Genomic DNA, 9052 nt, shown 5'->3' with positions numbered 1-9052 from the left:
TATCAGTCTTTCTATTTCTATATATCTGTTTATCAGTCTATATCTGTCTACCAATCTTAGCATCCACTCCCCCTGCCTCCCTCTCCTCTCCTTCCCTCTCGCTCTCCTTTTGCCGCTGCATCTCGTTAAACGAAAAGGAAAGGGTTCGGGTTAGTCAATGAGTCCGCCAGCCGAGGGAACCGGATTTTTAAAAACCCCCAAAAACCCAAAGGTTTGGGGAATGTCAGCGCTCGTGCACAACCCGGAAATAGTCGAAGAGCGGCCACTGGCCAAGGAAGGCTGCGCATAATAATGACTGACTGGTTGGAGTAATGGTTATATTATTTGGATTTTTTGGCTTTTAAGTTTAGACAGGGTTTGGATGTGGGGGGTTTTCTTCTTTAAAAACAGCACAGAGACGGGAGGGACAAAACGAAAAACACACACCAAAAAACACCCCCCACAAAACACACCCCCCCCCCCGTATATAAGATAAACGTTTATTGTTTACTAAAAAGTACAAAATCACAATAGTTTTTCGTTACACCCATAAAAAAAAAAAAGAAAAATAACGGGAAAAAAAAAAAAAAAAAAACACATTTACATGTATTTTTCAGGCCTTTTAATTTTTTTTTCTTTAAAACAATGACGTTTCGGGGGAGAAAACAAAAAAAAAAACACATAAAATGTCTTGAGTCATTTTCTTAAAACTCTCTTTAACTTCTTATTTCATTTGTCTTCCTCTGTTTTTTGCCAGGGCCTTTGCCCCTAAGTCCCACCTTTCCTCCGGCCGTTACAATACGGGAGAGAAAAAAAATTTGTTAGGAAAAGTTTTTTTTCATCGTATAATGTAAAGTAGGCAATTACCTCAACAAGAAAGAAAAAAAACCTTTGTACACCTCCACCCCTTTAACAAATTTTTTTATAAATACTTTTACTACTATAAATTAAAAATAATCTACTAATTGGATATTTCCTTTTAAAAAACAAACCCAAAATAAAAAAAAATTCACTGAATTTAAAATGGAAAATTTTTCGTTATTTATCTTCGCCCAGAATGGAATCAGGAAAAATTTTTTCCCAAGTTTTTGTTTTTTTCCAGTCACAAGTTGAACTTTTTTTTTTTTTTTTTTTCCTTTTTTTTTTCGGGCCCTTTTTTGCCTCCGTGGGTTCCCCCGGACCGAGGAAATGCGGCTGGGAAAAAGGGATTTTTAAATTTCTTGGGTTTTTTGCGGGGATGCGGGGGTATGTCAGGCGGGCACTTGGAGGGAATGAGGGGGGGCCTTGGGGGGCCCTGGGGGGGCATTTTGGAGGGCATAAGGCGGGCACTTGGAGGGCATGGGGTTGGCATATGGGGTTTGGGGAAAATGGAGGAAATTTAAAAGGGGGTGGGCATTGGGGGAATGAGGGGGGCCATGGTACCTTTGGGTATAGGGACGTTACATGGCATCGAGGGGGTTGTAGGGGGGCCCTAGGGAAAACCCAAAGGGGCATGGGGTGGGCATAGGCAAAGCAGAGGGGGTTTAGGGGGGGGGGGCCAAAAGAGGGGGGAAAAGGGGCGTTTTTGGGGGGGGCATAGAGGGGCGTTTGGGTGGGCCCCTAGAGGGGCATGGGGAGAGCCAGGGAAAGGGCAAAGGGGCAGGTGGGGCATAGAGAGGGATAAAGGGGCCCTGGGGGGGGGATAAGAGGGCGGGGGGCATGGGTGGGGGGCATAGAAGGCAGGGGAAGGGGGGGTGGGGTGGGCCATTGGGGGAATACGGGGGATAGGGGCATTTGGGGTGGGGCCCCCTAGAAGGGCCCGAGGGCATGAGGTGGGCATTAGAGAGGGGAGAGGGCCTTTGGGGAAAGGGACAGGGGAAAACCCCAGGAAAAGGGCATAGGGGCATGGGGTGGGCAGATTGGGGGATTGGGGCATGGGGACCGGGCAAAAGAGGGCAGAGGGGCATGGGGTGGGCATAGCGAGGGGGGGAGGGGCGGGGGTGGGCCATAAGAGAGGGTTTGGGGGGCAATTGGTGGGCTTGGAAAAAAAAAGGCAGAGGGGGTTTGGGTTTTGGGGGGTTTGGAGAGGGCAGAGGGGCATGGGCAGGGGACGAGGGGGGCAGGGGGTTTTTTTTTTAAAAAAAAAAGGGGGAAAGGGAAAAGGGGTACTTGTACCGACATTTTTTCCGCACGATCTTCTCGTGTGACTTTTTTCATGGCATGTTATTTTGTCATACCCAGCCTTGTGTGTGTGTGCGCGTTTTTTGTTTTGTTTTTGTTTTTGTTTTTCTTTTCTTTTTTCTTTCTCGGTTTCTCGGTGTCTTGTTGTGCCTTTGCTTGTCATTTCCTCTTTTTATGGTTTAGCCATCTCTTCTTTCTATATATCTATTTCTGTCTATCAATGTATCTGGACGCATGTATGTATACAGGGGGTTTTGAGTCCTCCTTTTCTTGTTATAATCTTTTTCTTTTATTAAAATGTTTTACTTTTCTTTTGAATTATATAGTAAATCTTTTTTTTTTTAATACATTCTCTATCTTTCACTTTCACTCTCGCTTTTCACAGGAACTTTCCTCTCTCTCTCGAACTATATTAATTCATCTGTGTATCAGTTCGTCTATCTATCAATCCATATCATTATCTATACACAATTTTATCAATTCTTCTCATTAATTATTGTCTCCCTCTCTCTCTCTCTTTCCCTTTCACTCTCGTTATTTCACAAATCCCCGTATAATCAAATTAAATTCTCAAATTATGTAAATGAGTTCATTGGCGTCGATCGGTTGAAACGACGTGAATAAAAATGCATAATTCCACTTCATTAAGTCGTGTGGGAGAATTAATTAATTTCCATTCACGTCTTTTGTTCATAAGAAGCTCGCTTGAAAATAGAAAGTGTACGAAATATATATATATATATATATATATATATATATATATATATGTATATGTATATATAAGTGTATGTATGTATGTGTGTATATTCTTTCTTTCTCTCTTTCTTTCTCTTCTATTCTTTTTTTTTTTTTTCTTTCTTTCGTGCTAACATAAGAATAAAATCGGTTAAGTCGTTGGCGGGTTCTGCATGTTTGCTGAATCCGGATAACTGAATGGTTTATATTTCGTGTGTGTGGATCTTGCTGTTGTTTGTTTGTTTGCTTTATGAGTCTCTGTGCGCTTTGTGTTTGTCTTCTTGTTTTTTTTCGACCCTGTGCTCTGCTTTGTTTTATTTTGGCATTTTATTATGTGTGTGTGTGTGTGTGTGTGTGTGTGTTTAATTTTTCTTTTCTTTTTTCTTTTTCTACTTTTTATTACTTTTTTATTGTTGTCCTTTTTTTCATTGTTTTTTTTTTCCATTCTTCCTTTGTATATTCTGCGTGACTTTCCGCTCACAGTTTATTTATCTGCATAATGATGTTCGTGTTGTGTATGCATGAGTTATTTCTTTGTTTGTATCTGTTTTTGTCGGCAGTCTAATGTATGCACCAATGCAATAATTTCCCTTGCTTGCAGGGGTTCACACGCCTCTGCCTTAATTATTTATTCATGTATTTATTTCTTCATTTACTAATTTTCTCCCAGGCTTTATCCAGACCTCACGATCCGTTTTCGTAAGCGAATGCGGATTCATGCACGCGCGTCGACAGGAACTTGGCTTACACGAACGGGAAATCCACATACACACACACACACAAAAGTGGCTAAAATTATTATAATTTACATCGAATTTCGGCGAAAATGATAAGAAAGCTTTTCGTAAAAATGTGTAACTGATGAATATACTCTGTCGGGGCGTTTCCGAGCGGTGCCATCTAGAGATCACTTTAAAAGACTTTAAATTTTTATATTTTCCCGACTCACCCTACCCTTCCAAAAAGCCTTTTGGGTAGTAAAAAAACAAAAAAACAAAAAAAACTGATAATTCTCTCTCTGTTTCTGTCTTTCTTTCCGTCTGTCTGTTTGTCTGTGTGTGCTTGTGTGTCCCGGTTGTGTGGTTTGCGTGTGAATTTGTGGGGTGTGTATGTGTGTGTGTGGGGTGTAGTGTTGGTGTTTTCTTGTGTACTATTTCCATTATTATATCCACAGCTTTCTCATTACGTAAAAATACTAGTAAGTACACCTTAATCCCACCAGCTATAAAGTGCCCTTGATTTTATTTTGATACCTGAAACCGTTTATGCAGGATTAGCTTCATCGTGTGTTGGTTGTAACTGTCAACCAAAAAATTTTCTTTCTCATTACGAGGGCCTTTCTTTTGTCGCCGTTGTTATTTCATGAATTCCAAGAGTGGTAAAGCTGAGTTACCTTTTGTCAGAGAGTGTTTCCAATTGTGTGTAAGTGGTTTTGAGTGTGAGAAATAAAAAAATGAGGATTTGCCGTGTCTTGATGCATAATACGTATAGGAAAATGTATGCTTGAGTCAGGGAGGCATTGATGAGGTCCTAGGGAGGTTGGGTGGTTGGTTAGGGTTGTTGTGTTCTGTTTCTGCGTAAGGCGGCGGAGGCGGCGCGGGCGGCCGGGCCTGGACGGGGCGGGGTGGGGGGGGAGTGGGGGGGGGGGCTTGGGGGTGGCGAGATCGGGGGGGCTTATCGCGGGAGGGGTCGGGGGGCCTCTGCCGTTTTGGAGCGTGACCGAGGCCGAGCTAGCTAACCGGCCGGGGGGGAGCGAGAGCGCGCACAGGGGCGCGCCAGAGAGCGAGCGCGAGAGACAGCGTACGAAGAGCAGCGAGACAGAGAGAGAGAGCGCAGAGAGAGAGCGAGAGGGAGGGAAGAGAGGGAACGAGACGCAGCGCGCTCGGCAACGAGAGAAGGGCGAAGAGCGAGAGGAGGACCGAGCTGGAGCAGAGGGGCGCGGCCCAGCGAGCGGCATGCGCGCGCCGGAGCCCTCGGCTGTCGCGCGATGCGCGCGCGTCCGTTCGTCTCCGTGCTCTCTCTCTCTCTCTCTTCTCTCTCTCTTCTCTTCCCTAGCTCTCTCTCTCTACCTCTCTCTCTCTCTCTCTCTCCTCCTCTCTCTCTCTCTCTTCTCTCTCCTCTCTCTTTCTCTCTCTCTCTCTCTCTCTCATCTCTCTCTCTATCTCTCTCTCTCCTACTTCTCTCTCTTCTCTCTCTCTCTCTCTTCTCTCTCTCTATCTTATAACACAGACATACCGGAGAAAATGGAATAAAGATAGATAAAGAAATGGAAAGATAAAAATAGACAGATATACACACATATCAATAGACGTAGATATAGAGAGACAGACACACCGATATCAATCAGAAATCCAACTTCACGACATTATTAATCTACGAATTAACATTCCTTCCGTCAAAAAATAATTTATCATCAAAGAAACGAAAATAAAGCGAAGACAAATAATAACAAGAAGATCTCAAAAAAAAAAAAAAAAAAAAAAAAAAAAAAAAAGGAAAAAAGAAAGCATCTCCGGTCGACCTTGAAGGCAAAAAGGAGAGAATCCAATCGCATTTAGGGCGTCTCCGATCCCATCTCCTGCGCCAGGAAGTGACCGCGGATTCCCGAGCTTATTGTCCTCTCTCTCTCTCTCTCTCTCTCTCTCTCTCTCTTCCTTCTTGCTCCTTCTTCTTCTCTCTCTCTCCTCTCCTTCTCCTCTCTCTCTCCGTTTTTCTGTGTTATTGTGACGTAATCTGGAGGACAGAATGGTCGGTATTTTCGTAGAGGATGAATATTGTCCTTGAAGATCGGTAGTTTTATTTCTTTTTTATTTTATTTTTCCCCTTGCTTTCTTTTTTCTCCTTCTGTCTTTTTTGTCTGTATTTCTCTGGTTGTCGGTCGGTCACGTCGGGTAAATTTTCTTTCTTCTTAGGGTTAATTTTCCTTTTCTTTACTCTTTCTCTCTTTCTCTCTCTTTCTCTTTATCATCATCTTGTTCTTTCTCTTTTTCTTTCTCTTTATTTCTCTCTCTTTTTCTTTCTCTTTATTTGCTCTCTCCTTTTGTTCTTTTCTCTTATTACTTCGCTCTATAGAGAGAGGAGAGGAGAGGAGTTGAGAGCAGAGAGAGGGAGACAGAGACAGAGAGGATGAGAACGATTTGAGAGAGGAGTTAGGACAGGACAGGACAGATGAGAAAGAGTGACGAGAGAGAGAAAGGACGGAAGCTGAAGAAAATAGCTTAGTGAAAATAAAGGAGAAGGAAAGGCTGGATAGAAAGATCTTGGAGGTTTAAAGAAAGAGAGAGGAGGAGAGAGAAAGCGAGAGAAGACAGACAAGAACAAAGAGAAAGAGAGACGTGAGAGAGACAGGTACTACGGTAAGCTAGTGAAATAAAGGAGGGGGAAAGCGAGATAGGGAAAAGAGGTAAGCGTGATTAGAAAGAGAGAAGTAGAGTGAGGAGAAGGAAAGAGAGAGTACAGAAGGCAGACAAAGAGGGTAAGAGAGGATGTGAGAGAGAAAGTTGAGGAGAGAGAGGAAAGGACTGACCGAAAGCTAGAGAATAAAGGAGGAAAGCCGGACGATAGAAGGAGGATGGTGAGAGAGAGAAGGAGAACGAGAGGAAAGGTCTTCTTCTCCTAATCTCATCTTAAGGATTTGGAAGGACAAATTCCAGCCTCAGAGGATCCGCAGAGAAAGGCTAAGATCGAGATTATTCTGACTTGTAGCGTGGGGGGATATAATTAGTGTGGTTGGGGCGAGGGCGGGGGAGGGGGGGGAGGGGTGGGAGTTGGGGCGGGGGGGTGGGGGGGGGGGGGAGGGAGGAGTTGGGGGGGGGGTGTTTCCTACTGTGTTGGGGATCTACTTGTCGAGCACGATGTCGGCGACATTTAATAGTATTATTGTTATATATTGCTATGCTATTATCTATATTGTCTGTCGATCTATTTGTCTGTCTGTCTATCTGTCCATGTATTTATCTATCTGTCTGTCTATCCATGTGTCTATCTGTCTGTTTATTTACCAATCTATCCATTTAATATATCCAACTAATTATATATCTATACCTATAGGCATACGACTGCTTCCATCTATCTATCTATCTATCTATCAACCTGCTTATTACCCTATCTATTTACCTATCCATTCATCTGTCTACATATCAATCCACCTATTGTTATTATACTAATTAATTTATATATATATATATCTATTTCTCTATCTATCTGTGTGCATGTATCTATCTAGCTATAAATATTGATGTGTATGACTGTGACCTTTCTTTTTTTGGGAAGGGAAGCTGTAATGCCGCTGTCCCTGAGGAGAGGCGGGTCCTTCCAAGCAGCACTAAGCACACAGCCCTTTTGGCTTGTCCCTCTCTCTCTCTCTTCCTTCTCTCTCTCTCTGTCGGTCTCTCTCTTTCTCTTCTCTCTCTCTCTTCCTCTCTCTCTTCCGCCTCTCTCTCTCTCTCTCTCTCTCTCTGTTTATCTGTTTCTCTCTCTGCTGTCTCTCTCTTCTCTCTCTCTCTCTCTCTCTCTTCTCTCTCTCTCTCTTCTCTCTCTCTCTCTCTCCTCTCTTCTTTTCTCTCTCTTCTTTCTCTGCTTTTTTCTCTCTCTCTTCTCTCTCTCTTCTCTCTCTCTCTCTCAGCTCTCTCTTCTCTCTGGTTCTCTCTTTGTGGCTCTCTCTATCTCTCTCTCTCTTCTCTCTTCTCTCTATAATATATTTATATATTTATTATAACATTTACATTATATATTATATGTAATATATTTATATATTATATAAAGTATAATTATTATATATGTATGTGTTCTCTTTTTTTTCATTTTGTCTTTATGTTATTTTGTGGTGTATATATTCGAACATATACATATATATGTTATATATGATGTGTGTGTGTCCTGTGTGTGTTTGTGTGTGTTAGTTGTGTGTGTTTTTATATTGTGTGTTGTGTGTGTGTACAATAATTAAGGAAACAGACGCTGAAAAAGAAAGAGAGAGCGGAGTGTTGGATTGAGGAGGAGAGAGAGAGGGAGATAGAGAGAGAGAGAGAGAAAGAGGTGAGGAGACGAGAGAGAGAGAGAGATAGGAGGAGAGAGAGAGAAGATGAGAGATGATGGATTGAGTGGTGATGAGAGAGAGAGAGAGAGAGGAGAAGGGAGAAGAGAGAGAAAGAGTTTGAGAGAGGCAGAGGAGAGAGATAGATAGAGATTAGAGAGAGAAGTTGATGAGAGCTAGAGCATGAGAGAGAGAGGAGCTCGAGAGAGGAGAGAGACAGAAACGAGAAGGAGGAGACGAGAGAAGAGGAGAGAGATGGAGAGAGAGTGAGAGAGGAAGAGAGAAGAGAGAAGGAGAGATGAGAGAGGAGAGAGGAGAGGAGAGAGATTGTTGATGAGGATGAGACAGCGGGGAGAGAATCCGATCAAGGATGGGCCGAGAGATTTGGTACGAGGAATGGGAGAAGAGAGAGGAGGCGATGGGAGATGAGAAAGATAGGGTGGTGGGGGTGGGGGGGGGGGGGGAGGGGGGGGGGGGGGAAGGTAGGGGGGGGGGGGGGGAGAGACGAAGGAGAGGAGAGGGGGGTGAGGGGAGGAGGAGATGGGGAGGGAGATAAGGGGGAAGAGAGAGATGGGGGGGATGAGAGGCGGAAGGAGTGTGGAGAAGACGGGAAGAGAGACGGACGTCAGAACATTCCCATCCATTCCAAACAAACAGACAAAAAGGAATAAACAACAAAGCGTCATAATGAGAGCAACAGCCCCCTGCCGTCCTGCGGAGGAGAGAGATGAGAGAGATGGGATGAGAAAGGGGGAAATCTGATAGTGCCATCTATCCTTGAAGGGGAAAGGGATTTTGGATGGGAAGAGGAGAAGGGAGGAGATGCGAGATTGGGGGTGAATGAGAAGGGATTATCTTAGGAGTGGGAAGGGTATCGGAATCTCGAGGTAAGAGAGAAGAGGGGGAAGGGTTCGTTAATGTAAAAAAAAAGAGATCGTCTAGGGATCGATTAATGGTAAAAAGTAATTAACTTTTTAAATATTCAAATCGAAAAAAGTTCTGGCATAGCAGAGAGAGGCGAGAAGAGTCATAAGGCTAGTTGGATTTATAGCATGGCTCTGTTGATGTAAAGAGATAAGGTGTTATTCAATCCGTTAGGAACCCGTTAATTCTTTATATGATTATCTCAAATTAAAAGGTCAG

This window comes from Penaeus chinensis, chromosome 24, assembly GCF_019202785.1.
Source record: "Penaeus chinensis breed Huanghai No. 1 chromosome 24, ASM1920278v2, whole genome shotgun sequence".
In the NCBI taxonomy this organism is placed as follows: domain Eukaryota; kingdom Metazoa; phylum Arthropoda; class Malacostraca; order Decapoda; family Penaeidae; genus Penaeus; species Penaeus chinensis.
The sequence above is the reverse complement of the archived record's forward strand: the minus strand, read 5'-3'. Positions refer to the sequence as shown.